The sequence below is a fragment of the Ammospiza nelsoni genome, chromosome 25 (genome assembly GCF_027579445.1).
Source record: "Ammospiza nelsoni isolate bAmmNel1 chromosome 25, bAmmNel1.pri, whole genome shotgun sequence".
Taxonomy (NCBI): Eukaryota; Metazoa; Chordata; class Aves; order Passeriformes; family Passerellidae; genus Ammospiza; species Ammospiza nelsoni.
In genome coordinates, this window is record NC_080657.1 from 5,688,912 (window position 1) to 5,712,538 (window position 23,627).

Below are 23,627 nucleotides of genomic sequence, written 5' to 3' on the forward strand. Positions count from 1 at the left end.
TTTAAATATTTTCAATATTCCCCTCTGGCCACCCAGACCACTGGGCTGACTCCCCCAGTCTCATCCAGGTGGACACAGACAAACAGGAAATTTTCCCAACAATTTGCCCATTCATTCCCAGGGAGTGACTCCCAGCTGGAATTTATCCCTGGATTCTTTTAAATGGGGCACTTCATGGTGCACAAGGCCCAGGAAGGAGGAAAATACCAAATGACATGGGAAGTGTTGGATAAATCATCAGAAATCATCACAGGATTCATCCCAAAATTCAGCCTGAGTGGGGCTGTGCCGTGGGATGGGGGAGCACAAGGCCTGGATGGGGCTGGGAATTCTGGCTCTTAATTCCTCAAGGACCAAAACATTGATAGATTCCCTAAAACCACCTAAAAACTCCCTAAATGTGCAAAAAGAAAACTTAGAACTGCCTGAAATCACCCTAAAACTGCCTCAAAACACCCGTAAACTGCCATAAAACATCTTGAAGCCCCCTCAAAAGAGCCTGATACTGACTAAAAAATGCCCTAAAACTGCCTGAAATCACCCTAACACTGCCTCAAAACCAGTCCAAAACTGCCCTAAAAACACCCTAAAACTGCCTAAAAACACTAAAAACATCCTAAAACTGCCTCAAAACACCCTAAAACTGCCATAAAACAGCCTAAAGCCCCCTCAAAACAGCCTGAAACTGACTTAAAAATGCCCTAAAACTGCCTGAAATCACCCTCACACTGCCTCAAAACAGTCCAAAACTGCCTCAAAACACCCTAAAACTGCCTCAAAACAGCCTAAAAGCACTTTAGAACAACCTAAAACTGGCTCAAAACACCCTGAAACTGCCTTAAAACAACCTAAAGCCGCCTGAAAAAAACCTAAAACTGGCTCAAAACACCCTGAAACTGCCTTAAACATCCTTATACCGCCTCAAAACACCCTAAAATTGCCAAAAAACACCAGAAAAGGGGGAAAATGCATCATTCAGGCAACAACCATAATTTTATAGTTGAGTCATTTACGTTTGCTTTTTTTTTCATTTCCAAGTGAGGATTTCAGGTCTTTGATGTGTCAGAAGATGTGCCCAGCACAGCCTCTGTGAATCTGTGGGGTTTAATTCATAAACTGGATAATTATGGGACACAACCAGTTCCTGCACCAAGCTGGGCCTACACAAACAAAGCTGGCTCAGAACTGCTTGGCCTGAAGTCCAAAATTCAGGAAAAGATTTAAAATAAACGAAGAAAAATAGAATTATTGACCATGGTGGTGGTGCTGGGGGTGGGTTGGACTTGGCCTTGGAGGGGTTTTCCAACCTCAAGGACTGGAAATTCCGACCTGAAGGAGGAGATGGTTGGACTTGACCTTGGAGAGCTTTTCCAATCTGGACTAGGAAATGGTTGGACTTGATCTTGGAGGACTTTTCCAACCTTAAAGATTGGAAATTCCAGCTTGGAGAAGATGGTTGGACTTGATCTCAGAGAGCTTTTCCAATTTGGAGAAGGAAATGGTTGGATTTGACCTTGCAGGGCTTTTCCTGCCTTAAAGATTAGAAATTCCAGCCTGGAGAAGATGATTGAAGTTGATCTTGGAGAGCTTTTCCAATCTGGACAAGGAAATGGCTGGACTTGACCTTGGAGAGTTTTTCCAACCTTTAAGCTGGAAATTCCATCTAGAAGGAGGAAATGGTTGGACTTGAACTTGGAGGGATTTTCCAGCCTGAAAGATTGGAAATTCTAGCCTGAAGGAGGAGATCATTGGAATTGACCTTGGAGAATTTTTCCAATCTGGATGAGGAAATGGTTGGACTTGACCTTGGAGGGTTTTTCCAACCTCAAGGATTGGAAATTCCAACCTAAAGGAGGAGATGGTTGGACTTGACCTTGGAGGGCTTTTCCAACCTTTAAGCTGGAAATTCCAACCTCGAGGAGATGGTTTGACTTGGTCTCAGAGGGCTTTTCCAACGAGAAGAATTGGAAATTCCAGCTTTAAGGATTTGGAATTCTGAGAAAGGGGAAGTGACAGGGCAGGGACAGCAGAGTGGGACAGCAGGGCGTGGCATCAGCTCCCATCCCTCACCTGCCACTGGCTCTCCAAACCCCAGGATCCCTTAGATCCGCCTGGAATTCCTCCTCCCTGCCTGAAATCCCCCCAGCTGCCCATGGCACAAAGGAACCCTTTGAAATCCAGAGCGAAGAGGGGCTGGGGGGGCTCAAGCCCTGCGACCTCCTCCCAATCTGCCCAGCCCAGGCCGAGTTATCCCCTGTGAAAATACCCCAGAGCCTGTCCCGTGCTTCCCTGCTGGAACCGATCCCACCCGCACTGGTCCAGGAGAATTCCTTCACGCCTCCTTTAGTGCAGGAAGCTCTGGAGTGGATTCACTTCAGTGCAACATCCTCATCTCAAGGAGGTGAATCACAGACTGGATTTTTCACTCTGCTGGCTGCAAAGGGAGAGGGGTGAATTCCCAGCTGGAGAGGGAGGAATTACAGAATCACAGAATTCCCAATATCACAGAATCCCCAGAATCTCTGGGTTGGAAGAGACCTTCAAGCTCATCGAGTCCAACCCAGCCCCAACCCCTCAACTCAACCCTGGCACCCAGTGCCACATCCAGGCTTTGTTAAACACCCCAGGGATGGTGACTCCACCACCTCCCTGGGCAGAACATTCCAGAACTTTATCACTGTTTCCATAAAAACCTTTTCCTGATATCCAGCCTGTATTTCCCTTGAGGCAGCTCCAGGCTGTGTGCTCTGGTTCTGTCAGTTCCTGGGGAAAGAGCCCAGCCCTGTGTTTTTAACAGGATGTGAGGGCATTTATTTCACACTCCTGGAAGTGTCACCTGGCCACCCTCACTGTGGTTTTATTTTTATTATTTATAAATAAATATATATCTGTATATACATATATAAAAATAAATATAGATAAAATAAAGAACATATATTTTATATAATATAAATATATATAAAGTAAATTTTAATAATTTATATATAAATTATATCTACATAAATTATAAAAAATATATATAAAATAAATACATGTAAAATTATGCACATTCTGGTTGCACATCATTCACTAATGAATGCCACAGCAAAAAAAAAAAAAAATCCCAAACATTTTAGACCAGGAAACAAATCAAAAATCCCTTCCGAACACAAGGTGATAACTTAAAAATTTAGGAGATGGAGGCTTCAGGCCACACACAAAAATAAATTCAAATAAACACATTGAACGGGAGGTATCAAGACCCCTCTCATGCTCTGAGCCAAGGGACTGCAGCAAACACTAAACTGGCAGGAAATCCTAAACCCAGCGCTGGGGTTGGTTTTATGATATATATTATATTAAAAGAAAATGATATATTAAAACTATACTAAAAGAATAGAAGAAAGAATTTCATCAGAAGGCTTGCAAGGAAAGGAAGGAATTGAATGATAATAAAATCTTGTGACTGACCAGAGAGTCTGAGGCAGCTGGACTGTGATTGGCCATTAATTAAAAACAACCACGTGAGACCAATCACGGATGCACCTGTTGCATTCCACAGCAGCAGATAATCAATGTTTACATTTTGTTCCTGAGGCCTCCAGCTTCTCAGGAGAAACAATCACAGCAAAAGGATTTTTCATAAAATCCCCCCTCCAGGAGATCTCTGCTCTCCATGGCCACTGAGTGTCCCTGCAGGGCTGATCCAATTCCAGCATCCCATGGGCAGATGCTGCGCCCAGGGCAGGAGCCAAGCATTCCTGCCTGGATGCAATCTGAGCCTGGCACAGCACAGCAGCCTTTGCCCCCTGCATTGCCAGAGGAGCAGCTTTCTGCTGCCCTGCATGGCCAGAGGGAGCCCAGGCCCATCTGCAGCAGCCCTGGAGCTGCAGAGGAAAACTCCCCCCTTGTGCAGGATCCCTGCTGCAGCAGAGCCACAGCTGGCACTGCAGGAGGGCTGAGCCCCCATGGCATGGGGCTGTGCCACCAGCCTGAGCCACAGCGTGCCAGGGCCTGCTCGCACTCTGGCAGGGTTTGTTTGTACCGTTGCATTTGTATTTTTAATTTTCCTAGTACAGAACTGTTATTCCTATTCCCATATCTTTGCCTGAGAGCTTTTTGATTTCAAATTTATAATAATTCAGAGGGAGAGGGTTTGCATTTTCCATTTAAAGGGAGGCTCCTGCCTCCCTCAGCAGACACCTGGCTGTTCAAACCAAGACACTTGGTCACCCCTCCAGGAGATCCCAACCCAAAACCTCCTCCCCAAAGCTGGATTGTGCCACCAGCCTTGAAGTTCTGAGCTTCCTCCCCTGACTCTGTTCAGATGTTTCAAAGACTTGCTTGGATTTTTTTTCCTTTTAGATATATATATTTATTATTATTTCACACTTTCAACTCAGCACAGAAAGCTCCTCAAATTTTCCTTCACAGGCTGAAATCTGTAATTACAGGCTGCAGTCAGGCAGCGGCTGCTGGAGCTCCCTGCCCTGCCAGCAGAGCAGGTCAAGTATGAGCTCTGAACCCACATTACCAGGAGGGGAAGCTGGGTTGAATTCTGCTCAATTAGTGCTGGAACTGTCTTGGAAGAGAAAGGTGAATGAAGCTAATGGAGCTCTGCAGAGACCTCCCCACCAGCACTGCAGAGGCTGGAATTTAATTTCTGATATGGCAGCAATTAATGATGCTTTGGCACCCTGTGCCCATGTGTTGGAGTGTCGGGGGTAGGATGGACAGAGAGCAGAGATCTCTGCAGCCAGGGCTGGGAACTTGTGGGTTATTGCAAAGGGCCTGGGTGCAGGGCCCTGCTGGGAGCTGCCAGCCACAGCTCAGAGCAGGCTGAGAGAGAGAGGGGGAGAGAGGGTGAGAGGGTGAGAGAGTAAAAGGGGTAAGAACGTAAAAAGCAAGAGCTCTGAGACAAGAGGCAAGAGTGTAAAAGCATAGAAAAGTAAGAGCTAAGAGTATGAGTGCAAAGTTCCCATTCCAATACCATAAATCTTCTTCTGTGCTGAATATTCTCATTCTCACTAACCAATCTAGTACAAGCTACAAATCCTACATCATTTCCATACAGCCTCTAAGAATCATTACATTCCCACACTGGGTTACATTTTAAACCCTAAAAACTCCTCTTTGGGCCCTTCTGCCAAGCTGGCAGGGTCTGCTCTGAGCCTTGGGCCTGTCTGCAAGCAGAGGGGATTGTTTGATCCAAAGGGGATCACCTTCAGCTGGCCATGCCATTGTTTTCCAGTTGTTCAGTACCTGAGGGATCTCAAAGCTTGCTTTCACTTCAATCTCACTTAGAGTTTCCATATTCTCAAAATCTTTTGCCAGACAATCACATTTATAAGGCTGTTTCATCCTGCCCAATGGCACTCCCAACCGGCAGGTGACATTCCTGAGGTTCCTCTCTTGTTCCTCCTCACCTCCAGCTCAGGGGTCGATTTCACAGCCATGGGGAGGGTGCTGGGGCACAGAGGGAACTTTCAGGATGTTCTTCCCCCTTTTCAGGGCTGAGACTCAGGACAGAGTGTGGAATTACAGAGGGACAGAGGTGGAATTTTGGAAGGGCTCATTGGGCTGCTGCCATTCCCAGAATGAAGATCATTCCTCAGGTGCTCTCAGGTGGCTCTCAAACATCCCAGAAACCTGAAACTCAATGAGACAGGAGATTTTGGGAATTCTTTACCACTGCTCCCCTTCTGAGAATGAGTTTCTGTAAGCAGCAAAAACACTGAAATGAAGATTTAAAAGAGGTGGAAAATTTTCTTTTCTCCAGCTGGTGAAAGTGTGAATCTCACCCAAACGCCACGTGGGTGGGAGGGCAGAGCCAGGAGCTCCCAGGTCCAGCTCGGGGTATTCAGTGATTCCACAATCCCAGGAGTGGAATCAGGAGGAATTGCCCTGTCTGAGTTTGTCCCCCAGGATGGCAGAACCCAGCGGGGAGCAGCAGCTCAGCTGGAGAGGAGAAGGCTCCAGGCAGAGCTCAGAGCCCTTGCAGGGCCTGAAGGGGCTCCAGGAGAGCTGCAGAGGGACTGGGGACAAGGATGGAGGGACAGGAGGCAGGGAATGGCTGCCAGTGCCAGAGGGCAGGGCTGGATGGGATCTTGGCAATTGGGAATTGTTCCCTGGCAGGGTGGGCAGGGGCTGGGCTGGAATTGCCAGAGCAGCTGTGGCTGCCCCTGGAGCCCTGGCAGTGCCCAAGGCCAGGCTGGGCATTGGGGCTGGCAGCACCTGGCACAGTGGCAGGTGTCCCTGGGCTGCAATCAGCTGCCATTGAAGATCCCTTCCCACCCAAACCACTCTGGCATTCACATTCCTCAATCAAGGATGGAAACCAGCACCAAAACCCATTGCAGCAAAGGGAGAAAGGAAAGGAAAGAATGATTGCCTGGCTGGTTCCAGGTGCCCCCAGTGCCATTTGCCACAGGGGGTTTGTAGGCTGGCAAGGCCTGGTTAGAGAGGTTTGGGCTGTGCCAGGGTGCCCAGAGCAGCTGTGGCTGCCCCTGGAGCCCTGGCAGTGCCCAAGGTCAGGCTGGAGCACCTGGCACAGTGGGAGGTGTCCCTGCCATGGCACTGGAGGGGATTTAGGATCCCCCCAACCCTTGCTGTGAGTCGGTGCCTCTGTCACCATGGCTGGCACCCCAGGAGCCATGGCCAGGTCACAGCACCCCCCAAGTGCCACAGGGAGAGAGAAAAGGAATCCCCGAGCAAAACTGTCCCTGGCCAGCCAGTGCCACACCAGGCTCACCCCATCATTCCCCCCCTGCATTTCCTGAGGTGACCCCAGCCCAGAGCAGGGACTGGAACGCTCTGAGGTTGCTGCAGTCGGGTTTCTCCCCTGCTCCTCCTCCAGCTGTCCTTAGGGCTGTCAGGGGCAGCCCCAGCCTCGCAGCCATTCCCAGCCCCAGGCTGGGCTATTTGCAGACAAAACCCGCTCCAAAAACACCCCCGGGCTGCAGGAATCGACACCTTTGGGGTTTTTTTAATGCTGAACCGTGACCTGAAATGGCCCAGAAGTGCCTCAGCTGAGCCGAGGTTTATCTGAGCAGCTCCTTAATCCCCTCCTCCCTCAATCTCAATCTCAGCTCTGCCAACACCTCCCTGGGCACAGAACAGGTGCGAATCAGAGCAGAATCTCCAGCAAAAAAGAAAAATACAAAAAAAAAAATCAAAATCAGCCTTGCCAGGCAAGGCAGGGTTCGACTTGCACATGTAGGGCTGTACCTGAAGCAGCCTGGCTGGTTCATCCCTCTCCCAGAACACAGCCGTGTCTCGTTTTATTAATAAAAGACGTGGCTGTCTCTCTTTTTTTCTTTTTTTTTTTTTTTTTTTGAAAACGTTATTAAAATCCACGGCGAGATTTTCATTGGCAATGAATTCCAGGGCTTAATTATGCACTGTGTTAACAGGCTGGGTGTTTTTACATGTCTGAGAGAGGCCACGTGCTCCCACACTCTCTGAGCAGATTAAATAACCAGACAAATGTATCCTCTGCACCTTTTTATGGGATTGATGGAATTTTGGTGGGTTGGACACCACGAGGGTCTTCAGAGCGACCTTCAGATCCCTGGATTTGGAGCCTCTCGGGGGTATCAAACACCTGGGGTTTGGAATTTGGTGATTTTTAAGGATTTGGTGATTTTTAAGGATTTGTTGATTTTTAAGGATTTCTAACCAGCAGGAGGTTGGAGTGAGATGTTTTTTAAGGTCCCTCTGACCCAAACCATCCTGTGATTCTATAACTCATCAAGACAGGGAGATAAGGAAATGCTGCTCTGATTTATAGAAATCCTCCACATCCCTCTCAATAAATGCCAAGATTTGTTGTTCCCACTCATGCCAGCAATGCTTACTGCAGAGTTTATCAGGGAAAACTGATTTTCTGTGCTGTTTGTCCAAGCAAACCTTTCCCTGTGGCTGCGGGGCCAGCCCAGCCAGCAGGTGACAAATGTCCCTGCTCCCAGAGGCCACTGTCCCACCAGAGGTTCCCAGCCACATTTCCTGGGCTGTGAGCAGGGTTCTCCCCTGGGCAGGGGCTCTGCCCTCCTAAAGGACCCCCCAGGACAGGTTTTGTGTCTCTTTCAGCCTTGCCCCTGAGTTGTGATGCCCAAATTTTCTCATCGAGCTGTGGCTGCCCCTGGAGCCCTGGCAGTGCCCAAGGCCAGGCTGGAGCACCTGGCACAGTGGGAGGTGTCCCTGCCATGGCAGGGGTGGCACTGGGTGGGATTTTAGGGTCCCTCCCAACCCAAACAATTCCAGAATTCCCCATCCCACAACACGACAGACAGATCCAACAGTGATGAGTCACAGAACCACAGAATGAATTAGGTTGGAAAAGATCTCCAAGATCGTCAAAGCTGTGTCTGATCTTGTCCCCAGCCCAGAGCTCTGAGTGCCACCTCCAGGAATTCCTTGGGCACTTCCAGGGATGGGCACTGCAAACCCCCCTGGGCAACCCCTGCCAAACCCTGACCACCCTTTCTAAGAATAAATTTTCCTCCAATATGCAAAAATGGGATTTTAATCACTTTCTGTTATTGGTGTGAGGGGTTTGGAGCTGTGGGGAACAGGAAATGTTCCCTGCCAGAAGGGGCTGGGGCAGGGACACCTCTGCTGCTGGGCTTGCACTGGATGGATATTCCCTTGTGGGAAAAGCCTTTGGGATTCTGGTGTTCAGGATGCAGAGATGAGGTGGGAAAAGAGCTCCAAGGACATCGAGTCCCAGCTGATGCCACCTTGTCCCCGGCCCAGAGCTCTGAGTGCCACCTCCAGGAATTGCTGGGGCACCTGCAGGGATGGGCACTGCAAAGCTCCCTGGGCAGCCCCTGGCAAGGCCTGAGCCCCCTTTGCATGGGGAAATTCCTGCTGTGCCCACCCTGAGCTGCCCTGGCCCAGCCTGAGGCCGTTCCCTCTGCTCCTGTCCCTGTTCCCTGGGGCACAGCCCGACCCCCCCGGCTGTGCCCTCCTGGCAGGAGCTGTGCAGAGCCACAAGGGCCCCCTGAGCCTCCTTTGCTCCAGGCTGAGCCCCTGCCCAGCTCCCTCAGCCCCTCCTGGGGCTCCAGCCCTTCCCAGCCCCATTCCCTGCCCTGGACACTCTCCAGCCCCTCCAGGCCCTTCCATGAAGAATGAATTTGTCACAGATTTCAGATTCTGTTGACTCCACCTGCACAACCCTGGCTCCACAGGAGCCTCCAGCTTTCAATATTCCCAATGCAGAGCGTGGATTTTTATTTTCTGTACCCAGAACAGACCTGAAAATGAACCTGCCCCACCTGACTGCTGGAAAATGCTGTTTATTCCGCTCCATAATTTTGCTTCTGTGGTATAATGATAATGATGATAATAATAAGGAGAGAAGAAACAAGCAAACAACCAGGAAAAATTAAAGCCATTTTGTTTATCTGCATCAACATGAAATGGCAAATGAGGCTGTTAAAACTGTGGAGTTTAAAAGTTGCAGCATCTTGCAAGATTAAATCAGAACTGGTCACATGGGTTTGAATAAAAAAGAATTTAAAAATCTGCCTGGCTGCTTGGCTGGGAGAAGCTGATTTTTGTTCCTATAAACAACAGTAGCGGGGAGAATAAACAAATAATATTCTAATTGCTTCTATGGCTGCACAACAGAGCACAGGGCTGGATTATAACTGAAAACAACAACGAGTTCTGGGGATAAATCTTGTTAAAAGTAAAATGTCTCAAGAGCTGAATGCTCCCTGTTACTAACGTTGACATCACATCCTTCTCCTGATTTTTCCCTCATTTTCCCTGGGTGATCCATGCCGGTATTGCTTTAACACCTTGAGGCAAACCCACCCCCTGAAATTTCTCTTAACAACGTGGCTCAGGTTTCCTGAGGATGCCCCACTGCTCACAGGGAATTTTAACAGCTCTGCTGCTCGTTTTCTTCAAGACCCAAATACTGAAATGTATTTTAAATCCCTGTGCCAGTCCTTGGCCTCCACATGCCTAAATTACCCCAGTCTTTGATTGCCCATCTGGGGCTGGATTTGAAATCCCTGGATTTGAAGCTTCTCTGGAATATCAAACCCCTCTGCTTTGGAATTTGGTGATTTTTAAGGTTTTCCAAGCCCCGCTGAGATATCAAACCCTTGGGGTTGGGAATTTGGTGATTTTTAAGGCTTTCCAAACCTCTCTGGGTGATCAAACCCTTGGGGTTTGGAATTGGACGATTTTTAAGGTTTTCCAGACCTCTCTGGTCCATCAAACACTTGGGGTTTGGAACTGGACGATTTTTAAGGTTTTCCAAACTTCGCCTGTCCATCAAACCCCTGGGGTTTGGAATTTGGTGTTCTTTAAGGATTTCCAGCCAGTGGGAGGTTGGAATGAAATCGTTTTTAATCACAAACCATCCTGTGATTCTATAACTCATCAATATACAGAGATAAGGAAACCTTTTCCTCCAAACCTGACCATCTGTGGATGCTCCTCTGCACATTTTCATCCTTTTTTTTTTCTAAAATTCTCAAAGAATAACAGAGCCCTTGACAAAACCATGGGCAGACAGAGAATTGCCTTGTCCACACGCACCTGGAAACACTTTGCAGAGCAGCCTGGAAAAAATTCCAAGAGAGGAACAAGATACCCCAAAAAACAAAGTGTTCCTGAGCAGGCTGTGGAGAAAGGGCTGTTGTTGGTTTTCCCAATGGATTTTCCCAATCCATGCCAGTGTGTTTAAGGGATTATGGGGGGGTTTTAGGTTGGAAGAAGTGTCTGGGCTGTGTGTTCTGTGCCACCTGTCAGAGCTGGGGCAGTTCTCTGCTGTTCTTGGGGCAGTTTTCTTCATCTCTCCCACAGCCAATCCTCCCTCCAGGAGATCTCTGCTCTCCATGGCCACTGAGTGTCCCTGCAGGGCTGATCCAATTCCAGCATCCCATGGGCAGATGCTGCGCCCAGGGCAGGAGCCAAGCATTCCTGCCTGGATGCAATCTGAGCCTGGCACAGCACAGCAGCCTTTGCCCCCTGCATTGCCAGAGGAGCAGCTTTCTGCTGCCCTGCATGGCCAGAGGGAGCCCAGGCCCATCTGCAGCAGCCCTGGAGCTGCAGAGGAAAACTCCCCCCTTGTGCAGGATCCCTGCTGCAGCAGAGCCACAGCTGGCACTGCAGGAGGGCTGAGCCCCCATGGCATGGGGCTGTGCCACCAGCCTGAGCCACAGCGTGCCAGGGCCCGCTCTCACTCTGGCAGGGATTTGTTTGTACCATTGCATTTGTATTTTTGATTTTCCTAGTAAAGAACTGTTATTCCTTCTCCCATATCTATTCCTGAGAGCCACTTAATTTCAAGATTGTAATAATTCAGAGGGAGGAGATTTGCATTTTCCATTTCAAGGGAGGCTCCTGCCTTCCTCAGCAGACACCTGGCTGTTCAAACCAAGACACTTGGTCACCCCTCCAGGAGATCCCAACCCAAAACCTCCTCCCCAAAGATGGATTGTGCCACCAGCCTTCTCCCACTCTGGCAGGGTTTGTTTGTACTATTGCATTTGTATTTTCAATTTTCCTAGTACAGAACTGTTATTCCTATTCCCTTATCTTTGCCTAAGAGCTTTTCAATTTCAAATTTATAATAATTCAGAGGGAGGGGTTCTATTTCAGGGGAGGCTCCTGCCTTCCTCAGCAGACACCTGGCTGTTCAAACCAAGACAGGGTGAAAGACAATAAAATATGAAAGATGACATTTGGAAAAGCAGCTTCCCCTTCCCTGCTGGATTTGCCTTTGGGACCTTCAGGATTGATTTTGTTCTTTTGGGATCTGAGCCTTATGGAGCATAGCGATGCTTCCCAAAGGAAGAAATGCCCCAGCCTTAATACTCCAAATACTTTGCATTTGGAAACTGGAAGGTGGAAATATCCCAGTGACAGCTTAGGAAATCCTGGAGGATTTTGAGCTGAAATTCTTCCCTGTGAGGGGCTGGAATTGCCAGAGCAGCTGTGGCTGCCCCTGGAGCCCTGGCAGTGCCCAAGGCCAGGCTGGAGCAGCCTGGGACAGTAGAAGGTGTCCCAGCCCATTGAATGGGATGGGATGGGATGGGATGGGATGGGATGGGTTTTAAGACCTCTTCCAACCCAAACAATTCCAGGATTCCATGAACGACTTTTGCCATAGAATTACACCCAAAATCCCAACCAAACCCCTGCTCCCTTCCCTGATGGAACTCCCCAGGAAAACAGGGATCTGATCTTGGCTGGGTCAGGCTTGGAGGCCCTTCCCTGGCTCGGGGCCAGGAACGCTGGGGCTGCAAATGCCAACGGATATTTTGGGATTACTCCGTGGAACTGCTAAGCCAAGCTGCCATAATATCTATCCCTGGTTTAATTCTGTAGTCAGGGTTTCCCAAATGAAAGCAGAGCCTTTCCATTCCTAAAAGCTGGAATTTGGGAATGCCCAGGAGGACGTCCAGGCTGGACACACAGCCAGAAGGATTTCACACAGGATCTGCTCAGTTCTAAAGAACAAAATCTTTCGGAGTTTTTCAGAATTATTGCTCATTTCAACTCGAAATCCCCTGGGACAGCTTCGCTTTCCAAGCAGCTCAGTGAGGCACGGAGAAGCATCTTGGGAGAAATTCTAAAAATAACCCCTCTGGTTGCCACAGCAAAGAACCCAAACATGCCCAAAAATATTTCAGTGCAAACAGAACCTGGAGTTCACTTTTTTTTGCCTCCTCTCCCAGCACCACAACCTGCCACGGTTTGCTTACAGTAGCAGAGAATTCAAATTCAGCATCTTTTCTGGGCTCCATCCATGTCTCACACCCAGTTTGAGCCTCCTTTCCTTGCAGCTGTCCAGAGTTTCAGTCCACTCAAACAGGAGTTTCATAACTCTGAATGCAAAAACACCAACAACTCCCTCGTTTTATCTCTGTGACCTCAGAGTCTGGGCACCCTCTGGGCCACCAAGAGAAGGGATTTTAGGAGCTGCTCTCTGCTTTTCACAGCCCTCCCCAGCCCTGGCACATTCACAGATACCAACCACGGCTCTGGATTCCCTCTGGAGGAGTGTCTTGGCTTGGAAATGCAAGATTTATCTGGGCTGTGTGTTCTGTGCCCACCTGTCAGAGCTGGGGCAGTTCTCTGCTGTGCTTGGGGCAGTTTTCTTCATCTCTCCCACAGCCAATCCTCCCTCCAGGAGATCTCTGCTCTCCATGGCCACTGAGTGTCCCTGCAGGGCTGATCCAATTCCAGCATCCCATGGGCAGATGCTGCGCCCAGGGCAGGAGCCAAGCATTCCTGCCTGGATGCAATCTGAGCCTGGCACAGCACAGCAGCCTTTGCCCCCTGCATTGCCAGAGGAGCAGCTTTCTGCTGCCCTGCATGGCCAGAGGGAGCCCAGGCCCATCTGCAGCAGCCCTGGAGCTGCAGAGGAAAACTCCCCCCTTGTGCAGGATCCCTGCTGCAGCAGAGCCACAGCTGGCACTGCAGGAGGGCTGAGCCCCCATGGCATGGGGCTGTGCCACCAGCCTGAGCCACAGCATGACCCTCCACCCACCTCCCTGCTGGAAGAGGTCTCATCCCCACCTATTCATTTTCATTGCTCTCTTATCCATTGAGAAATCCTAATGATTCCAATCCAAATGATCCCAAATCCCAACAATTCCAAATCCCAACAATTCCAAATTCCAATGATCCCAAATCCCAATAATTCCAAATCCCAATGATTCCAAATCCCAATGATCCCAAATCCCAACAATTCCAAATTCCAATGATCCCAAATCCCAATGATCCCAATTCCCAATAATTCCAAATCCCAATGATCCCAAATCCCAATAATTCCAAACCCCAATGATCCCAAATCCCAATGATCCCAATTCCCAATAATTCCAAATCCCAATGATCCCAAATCCCAATGATCCCAAATCCCAATGATCCCAATTCCCAACGATTCCAAATCCCAGTGATTTCAAATCCCAACGATTCTAAATCCCAATGATCCCAAATCCCAACAATCTCAAATCCCAATGCCCCACAGACTCCACGTGGCAGAAGCTACCAACCTGCTCTAAAAATTGTGTCTTCTGGGCAAAACTCTGTCCAAAAAGTGCACGGGAGAAACCCCCCCAGGTTTCACCACACAACACCCAAAGGCTCCAAAACCCAGAGACGGCCACGAGGAAATTTTCAGAGCTCTCCCAGGGAGCTCAGGCCAGTCCAGGAAAAACAGGGTAAGAAACCATGGCAGGTTTTCATGTGCCACCTGCACACACTGCACACACCGCCAGGGCCCTAAATATAAACACACAGCCCTTTCCTGGCTGCTGCAGGAACAACCCTGGCTTGTTCTCCCAGCGAGGCAGAGCTGCAGCTGCTGGAGGATCAGACACGTTCAGGGCGGGACCTTCGCTGCCCCCCGTCCCCCCCTTTCTTTTCACGGTGTTTGTAGGTTTATGAATAAGGCATTGATGGTGCCCAAACCTCAGATATCCACCTTGGAGGGAGAGCTAAAATTAGCGTGGAGTTTATTCGCTGAGTTGTCAGGAGGGAAGGGAGCTCGTGTGGGATGCTGGAGATCCAGCAGGCAAAACAGCATTCCCAAAAAAAAAACAGGGAAGGCTGCAGCCCTTGTGATGGGTTTGCACACACAGCACACCCCATTTTTCCAAAAAACTCAGTTATTCCTGGAAAGCCCAGCAGGGTGAAGCTGTGCCAGCACATCCAAGCAGAGAGGGAGAGCTCTGGGAGCAGAGGAAGGGCTGAGGTGCAACATGTGAGCAGCGACTGCAATTTCCATCCCAGCGGACCCCAAATCGGTTTGAGGGCAGTAAATACAGAGCTGATGTCCCTTACCGTGGAGAAATAGGCAGGGGTGGATAGAGCATGACATTTTGCCAGCAAAGAATTGGCAGAAAAGGAAAAGAAATTTCATTTTCACTTCCAAAAAGATCAGGGAATTCATGGGCAGAAGTGCCCGGCTTGCAGGAGAGAGGGAGGGGTCAGTAAAATCCAGAGCAACTGGGTAAGGAAAGCAGAAGCTCCCTGGCTGGAGTGAAACCAGTGAGTGGGGGTGTGTGCAGCTGGAGCAGGGCACACTGAGGGCAGAGCTCAGGGATCTGCAGCTCCTCCCGAGGGGCAGCTCCCATCCCTGCTCTGGGACAGGGACAGCAGCCAGGGCACGGCTGGGGCTGGGCCAGGGCAGCTCAGGCTGAGATCAGGGCAAGGCTCTTCCCCCAGAGGGTGCTGGCACTGCCCAGGCTGCCCAGGCAATGGGCACGGCCCCGAGGCTGCCAGAGCTCCAGGGATGCCCAGGCTGGGCTTGCTGGGGGCTCTGGGCAGGGTTTGGCTTTGGCATTGATCATCCCTGTGGGTCCCTTCCAGCTCAGCACATTCCATGATTGTGTGAGAGTGAGGGATGGGGGAGATGAAGGATGGGGGAGAAATTTGGGCAGCGCTGCAGGGATGGCCAGGGTGGGGTTGTTGGGGAGTCTGGGCAGGGTTTGGGGTGGGACTGGCTGATCCCTGTGTGACAGATGAGCAATGCCATGGCTGACTCTCACAATAAAAGGACAAATATCATGGATATATGTTAGGAGCAGTTTTATAGATTTACAGTTGTGTTTTACCCCCTTGTGTTGTTCTCAGGGGTGCCCTGGGTGGGTTTGGGACATTTGGGAGGGTCACTCGTTCCCATGGCAACAGCTGCCCCCCAATCCAGGTGCCAGGCAGGGATCTCCACCCCTGGGCAGGGAAGGAGGAGTCATGGACAGAACTTTGGGGGGATAAAAGGTTAAAAGGTGAAACCTCCATGGTGTGGGTGAGCACATGGTGGGGAAATCCTCTGCTCCTGTAATATTTTCTCTATCCAGTCTTCTGTTGTATTTTTGATAAGGTTTCAATAAACCTTTTAAATTTTTGAATGTGAGGATCATTTCTCACACCTGTGGGTCCCTTCCCACTCTGGATATTCCGTGATCCTGTTCTGGGATTCTCTCATCCATCCCCTGCAGTTACCTGTGGATAACCTGTGCACCCCTCAGCACCCCTGGAGGCACCCATGTGGCACAGCCCCTCCTTCCCCTTCCCAACCTTTGCTTACATTTCATCTCCATTACTCTGCTTCCAAAATTTAATAAAATTAATCCCGGCACGTTGTGAGTTCATTAATCAGATGGGATTTGCAGTGCCAGTTGCTGCTGTCTGGGTGGTGAGGGCAGGGAGAGGCTGCAGCCACCCCAAAGGAGCAGCACAGACCCACAAGGCTGGCTCTGCTCACACCAAGGGCTTCATTTCAGGCTTTTTTTTCTCTGATTTCCCCTCTAGAACAGCTCCTGTGGGTGCAATCAGTGATCTCCTGGTGTCAGCCCTGCTCCCCTCACAGCCCTCAGCAGCAGAGTGGGAAATCCCTGGAAATTCAGTTTTTTTAACCAAAATTAATGACCTAGGATCATCCAATCCATGTGCTCCAACTACAGCTTTTTGCCCCCCCTCCCTGTTGTTCCCTTCTCAGTAAAGGATTTTTTAAAATTCCCATTGCAAAGAAACCACTGAACTATTTTTGGTTGGCTTTTTTTTCATTCCCCGCCAGGAACAAGCTGTGTGAATTCGAGACAAACGGGGCTATTTTGACAGGCCAGAAGCTTTCATTCCCTTCACTGATCTTTCCTCCCTGTGAGCTGATCTCCAAGGCGAGCTGACACCGAACTGGAGCATCCCAGGAGCATCCTCGGAGCATCCTTGGAGCATCCCTGGAGCATCCCCAGACCATCCCAGGAGCATCCTTGGAGCATCCCCGCCCTCCCAGCCCCTCCAGCTGTCCCTGCCCATCTCCTGCCATGCCACCACTCCAGGAAGGTGGTGCTCAGTGCTCGGTGGCCTGGTGTCAGCCCTGCTCCCCTCACAGCCCTCAGCAGCAGAGTGGGAAATCCCTGGAAATTCAGGTTTTTTCATCAAAATTAATGACCTGGGATCATCCAATCCATGTGCTCCAGCTACAGCTTTTTGCCCCCTCCCTGTTGTTCCCTTGTCAATAAAGGATTTTTTTAACATTCCCATTGCAAAGAAACCACTGAACTATTTTTGGTTGGGTTTTTTTTTCATTCCCCACCAGGAACAAGCTGTGTGAATTCGAGAGAAACAGGCCAGAAGCTTTCATTCCCTTCACTGATCTTTCCTCCCTGCGAGCTGATCTCCAAGGAGAGCTGACACCGAACCGGAGCATCCCCGGAGCATCCCAGGAGCATCCCCGGAGCATCCTTGGAGCATCCCCGCCCTCTCAGCCCTTCCCTGCTCATCTCCGGCCGTGCCACCGCTCCGGGAAGGGCCAGCCCAGTGCTCGGTGGCCTCGGTGACACCCCGGAGCTGGTGGGGACCACAGCACTGGGGATGTTTCCCCTTTTCCCTGCCCGCTGGATAATTAATTCTGCTCTCACCGGCTCTGTCTGGGCGGGCCCCGCTCCTCGCAGTTGTTTACAAACACGCTAAACCCCATTTAAACCCCATTTAAGCCCCATTTAAACCCCATTGTGTCGCGCTCCAGCTGCCCGAGGAGTTTTGACTCAGCTCCTGGCCCCGCACCAGAATTCGGAATGACAGATTGCCAAAAAGGACGGCGAGGGAGGGGGTGTGGGGCGGCCAGACGACACAGCAGATGAATTTATTGGGTTTATTGTGGGTTTATTGTGAGTTTATTGTGGGTTTATTGTCCCTCTGCCGCCGGGGATGGAGGGCAGGAGGCAGGCCTGGCTGAAGGGACACTGCAAGGAGTACTCAGGTCGAGGGACAATCAGTTTTAAGCGCTGGTGGAGGCGGCTCTGAGCTGTCACTGCTGCTCCCGGGGAGCACAACCTGTCCCCTGCAATTAGTGCTCCGCCCTGATCACCCTCAAGTCCTGCCCAAACCAGCTGTGCCTTCTGCAGGGCCAGCAGCAGGAGCAGCTCCCCCAGCCTGGCCCATCCCCAGCTTTCCATCCTGTGCCTGCACATTTTACCTGGGAAAATTCCCCACAGCCTGGCTGCAGCCAGGGGACAGGTATCCCTGTGGAAAAAGCTCCAAACAATCCCCAAACAATCCCATTTTCCACTCTGGCTCACATCAGCCAAGTGATTCTCAGTCCTTAAAATCCACCCAACACTGGCACCAGACCTAAAATTGAGTCCCTAAAATGTCGTGGGGAAGATTACACCCATGCCCAGCAGCACCAGGATTTACAAGAGCTCCATAAGCATCAATTTATTCCCACAAACTTCCCCCAAAGTTGGGCAGGCAGCATCCCCCAGGAAGGCAAATCTTCAGCAGCAAATGAAGAGATTTAATGAAGTTTGCCAGGGGAAAAGGCAGAGCTGCAGGGGAGGTGGGATTTGGGAACTGCTGGTCATGTTCAATGGGAGAGACCCAGCAAAAGCTGTTTCTCAATATTTGACATTTTCAACTCCACCCTCACCCTGCAAACCACTCCTGGCTTCTGGGACCAGAAAATCACCTGGATGGAATCACCTACAAACCAAACCAGAGCCCTCTGTCAGCAGAAACAAAGTGGAAAACCCGAATCTGGACCAGTCCTTACCCCTCAAAACATCTTTTAATGCTCAGTCACCAATGTCTGCTCTAGAAACTGCAAACCCCTGGGGCTGTGTCACCTCAGAGGGGCACAAAACCTGAAGGAAAATAAAGAACACATCACAAAACCAGGCCTGGACTTGACCCCAAACCCCTGAGGGCATGGGGAAAGTTATCCCCCCAATGCCAAAGCCCTGAACCCCACAGAAAGCAAAGAACTCATCACAAAACCATGCTTGGACTTGACCCCAAAGCCCGGGGAGCACAGGGTCTGTGATCCCCACACCCCAAATCCCTGGGGCAGAAGGTCTGGGATCCCCACACCCCCAAAGCCCTGAGGGCACGGCGAGTGTTATCCCCACACCCCAAAGGGCTGAACCCCACAGAAAGCAAAGAAAACATCACAAAACCAGGCCTGGGCATGACCTCAAATCCCTGAGGGCACAGCGTTTGTGATCCCCACACCCCAAGGCCCTGAACCCCACAGAAAGCAAAGAACCCAAAGAACCAGACCTGGGCTTGACCCCAATACCCTGGGAGCACAGAGTCTGTGATCCCCACACCTCAAAGCCTTGAGGGCATGGGATCTGTGATCCCCTCATACCCAAGGCTCTAAACCTCACAGAAAGCAAAGAACCCGTCACAAAACCAGGCCGGGGCTTGACCTCAAATCCCTGAGGGCACGGGGTTTGTGATCCCCACACCCCAAAGCCCTGAACCCCACACAAAGCAAAGAAACCATCACAAAACCAGGCCTGGGCTTGATCCCAAAGCCCTGAGGGCACAGGGTCTGGGATCCCCACACCCCCAAAGCCCTGAGGGCATAGAGTTTGTGATCCCCACAGTCTCAAAGCCCGAAATCCACAGAAAGCAAAGAACCCATAACAATACCATGCTTGGGCTTGACCCCATATCCCTGAGGGCATGGGGTCTGTGATCCCCTCACCCCAAGGCCCTAAACCCCACAGAAAGCAAAGAAACCATCATAAAAGCAGGCTTGGACTTGACCCAAAAGCCATGAGGGCACAGGGTCTGTCATCCCCACATCCTAAATCCCTGAAGGCATGGGGTTTGTGATCCCCACACCCCCAAAGCCCCGAACCCCACAGAAAGCAAAGAAACCATCACAAAAGCAGGCTTGGACTTGACCCCAAAGCCATGAGGGCATAGGGTCTGGGATCTCCACACCCCAAATCCCTGAGAGCACAGATTTTGTGGTCCCCACACCCCCACAACCCCTGGAGCAGGCACTGTGGCCATAGCTGAGCTCTTACCTGTGGGAAAGCTGCTACAGGTGCATCCTCTGAGAGGTGGAGGAGACTCAGGTGTTCATAGGAAAAGGGTGCCTGGGGTGGGAGAAGAGAGACATTTGTGAGATGAGGCAGCTTGGACAGCCTCTCCAAAAATCAGGGATTTTATTCCTTGTTTCCAAATCAGGGAGTTTATTCCTTGTTTCCAAATCAGGGATTTTATTCCTTGCTCCCATCCATGCTTCAGGGATTTTCCCTGCTCGCCCTTTCCCTCTTTATCTCAACCCTTCTGTCACCATTTTGGCTTTATCTTTAAGGCATTTTTTTTCCCTGTGCTCTCCTCTTCTCTTTAGCAAGCAAATCATTTTGGAGGAGCAGAACTGCAGAGCTTTCTCAGCACATGGAATGATCAATTTCCAGAGACACAAAGACCAGGCGCAGGAGCCTGGCTGGTGATGGGGCTTCTGCTTCTCCTAAAATCAGACCCAGAGTGCAAAATCAGCCCCATCCTGAGTAATTCAGACCCAGGGTGCAAATTCAGCCCCATCCTGAGTAATTCAGAGCAGGGAAATAAAGCTGAGCTCTGCCCTGGGCTCTGGCACAGTCAAGGATGGTTCATGCACTCCCAGCCTCAGTGGGGCTAAACTTTAATAGAGAAGTAAATGGGAATTAAATAAGAAAGGTTGTGGGAAGGTACCCAGGAAAATTAATGTTCAAAAGGCTGGGGCTGGCTTAACAAAGTTCACAGAATCGCAGAATCCCAGAAACATGGAATCCCAAAATCCCAGAATGGTTTGGGTTGGAAGGGACCTTAAATCCCACCCAGTGCCACCCTGCCATGGCAGGGACACCTCCCCTGTCCCAGATGCTCCAAGCCCCAATGTCCAGCCTGGATTTGAACAGTGCCAGGATGAGCCAGAACCTGTCCTGGATACAGGGAAAAGGGCAGGATGAGGAGGCTGCCACAGGGCACCATCCATGAAGGCGTCTCCAGCCCCAGCGGGGGGAAAACTGCAGGGGTGACAGAGGTGGCATCCCTGTGGTGGCCTGGAGCATCCTCAGTGGCTGACTGTTGAAGATTGCAATACAAGATGTTTTCAATTACCATCTGTATGGCAGATTATCTTTGTCAAGTGGGCAGTTTGCCTTATCCCTCTCTCTGAGTGACCACATTAACACCTCCCTCAGGAGGGGACACCTGCTGATAACAGCTATTGAATGTCCCTGCATGGCTGATAAGAACTACAGCATCCCATTGGGAGATGGGAGCCCAGGGGGAGGAGCCAAGCATTCCTACCCGGATAGAATCTGGAGATTCTGCAACACCAGCACGGCTTCTGCACTGCATTGCCCAGAGGAACAGCAGCTGCCTCTGCCCCTGGATCTTCAGAGGCAGAGACTGCACCTTTCTGCAGGATCCCTGCTCCAGCAGAACCAGCCCTGACACTGCAGGAGGGCTGAGCCACAATTCCAATGGCACTGCTGCCACCAGCCTGACCCACAGGGTGTCAGGTTGGGTTCTGACTCTGCCAGTGTTGTTCTAGTGTACTGCATTGTTTATTTTATCCTTTTTTTTCCTTTCCCTATTAAAGAACTGTTATTTCCTGCTCCTATGTTTTTGCCTGAGAGCCCCTTAATTTAAAATTTATAGCAATTGGGAGAGGTGAGGAGGGTTCACATTTTCCATTTCGGGGGGGCTCCTGCCTTCCTTAGCAGACTCCTGTCTTTCCAAAACAAGACACTGACTGGGACTGGGAATGCAGGAGGAACAGGAGGAGGCACTGCAGAACTTCATCCACACCCACACCCATCCAGGATTACTCTTTTTGCCTTTTTCAATTAATATTTCTTGTTACACAGCAGGAAATAACTCCAGGCAGGTCAGACTGTGAGGATTTAATGGAAGCAACACTTTTAGGCAGGAACTCTTCCCAACATCTCCCCCACCATCCCTTCTGCTGCCAGCAATTAAATCAGATCATTTCAAAGCTGCAGCTTTATCTGTGACTTCTCCTGAAAGCATTTGGGCTCTCACAGAGCTCCTAGGAAATACAGAAAGCTCCTCACAATGTTATGGCTAAAGCTCCTCTGCACAAACAAACCTGAACGTGAGCACTGAGAATGCCTGAAATCACTGGGACACAAACTGAAGGCACAGGTGAATTTAAGCCACCCCGCCCAGCAATGCTGCACTAAGGAAAAAAATCATTCCTGGGTTAAATTTGGAGCTGTATTAAAACAAAATCCAGGTTTTGTTTAACAAGGGGGAAAGCTCAAGGAAATGCTACAAAAGCATTTTCCCAGCCTGTGGGTAAATATTGGGTTTAGCACCAGGGCACAGCAGCACAGACAGGACTCAGTCAGTCCCTGGGGTGATAAACAAAGAGCCCAGGCCCTGTTAATGCTCCTTGGGGGCTTTGCTGTCCCTGTGTCCAGCAGGAGCTCACAGTGATCCCCACAGCCCCAAAGCCCTGAACCCCACAGAAAGCAAAGAACCCATCACAAAACCAGGCCTGGGCTTGACCCCAAAGCCCTGAGGGCATGGGGTCTGTGATCCCTACACCTCAAATCCCTGAGGGCATGGGGTCTGTGATCCCTACACCTCAAATCCCTGAGGGCACGGGGTCTGTGATCCCTACACCTCAAATCCCTGAGGGCATGGGGTCTGTGATCCCTACACCTCAAATCCCTGAGGGCACGGGGTCTGTGATCCCTACACCCCAGATCCCTGGGAGCACGGGGTCTGGGATCCCCACACCCCAAAGCCCTGAGGGCACGGGGTCTGGGATCCCCACACCCCAAATCCCTGTGGGCACGGGGTCTGGGATCCCCACACCCCAAATCCCTGGGAGCACGGGGTCTGGGATCCCCACACCCCAAATCCCTGAGGGCACAGGGGCTGGGATCTCTTGCAGATATCACAAAGCCCCAGCTCAGGTCCCAGCCGTGCTCTGCTCCTGCCCTTGCTGCTCCCTGAGAACAGAGCACTCACAAACCACCCAAACCTCTCACTCCACACACAAATCTCCAGGCAGGAAATTCAGAGGCTCCAGGTGCCCCCTGTGCCTGTCACCTTCCAGGTGGGACACGAGGACACAGGGGTGTGCAAACATCTGCCAGCTCTGGCTGATACAGAGAATTCCCACTCCAGTTACTCATTGCACAACCCCCAGCCCATCATTCTGCTTCTTTTCCTTCCTCCTGTCCCTTTTCTTCCCTCTGAGTGGCAGCAAGGCGACACTGGGTGACTCCACTCGCCTCCATCCCTCTCCCATCTCTTCTCCCCCCTTGGCATCATCCAAATGTAAAAGTGCTGAGGCCTGGCACAGATTCCCAGAGCAGCTGTGGCTGCCCCTGGATCCCTGGAAGTGCCCAAGGCCAGGCTGGAGCCACCTGGGACAGTGGGAGGTGTCCCTGTCATGGCAGGTTTGGGATGGGATAAACATTTGAAACTTTAAACTTTAAACTTTAATCTTTAAACTTTAAACTTGAAACTCACTGGCAGGCACCGTGGGCTCTGGACCAGTGTCCCCAGAGCTCCAGGCTCCATCCAAACTGGTTTTGCTGCCCCTCCACCCGCAGGGGAGCTGGAGCAGGGATGCAGCAGCTCCGGTGATGCTTTGCTCTGCTGCTTCTCTCTTCCCTGTCCTTCCTTCTCCCAGTCCCTCCTTTCCCTCAGTGGCACTGCCCTGCTCCTCAGGGCTGCCAAGCCTGCCCCAAATCTGAGCTTTTCTGCCCCAAACCCGAGCTTTTCTGTCCCAAATCTGAACTTTTCTGCCCCAAAACCTGCACACAGCCTCTGGTCCCTGCCCCACCCTGCTGGTGGCCGGGATGGATCCCTCTGCGTGCCAGGGCCACAGCTGCAGGGAAGGAAGGCATGGAAAG

General features: G+C 50.8%; 1 protein-coding gene across 1 annotated transcript in view; it reads right to left on the reverse strand.

The window, feature by feature from the left end:
• The window catches only part of HIVEP3 (HIVEP zinc finger 3), a 165,807-nt gene extending 145,974 nt beyond the window's left edge, over window positions 1–19,833 (reverse strand). Inside the window, exon 1 of the mRNA XM_059488674.1 lies at window positions 19,767–19,833. The gene's annotated coding sequence lies outside the window, so the exon portion shown is untranslated. The remainder of the gene's footprint in view (window positions 1–19,766) is intronic.
• Window positions 19,834–23,627: the final 3,794 nt, after the last annotated feature.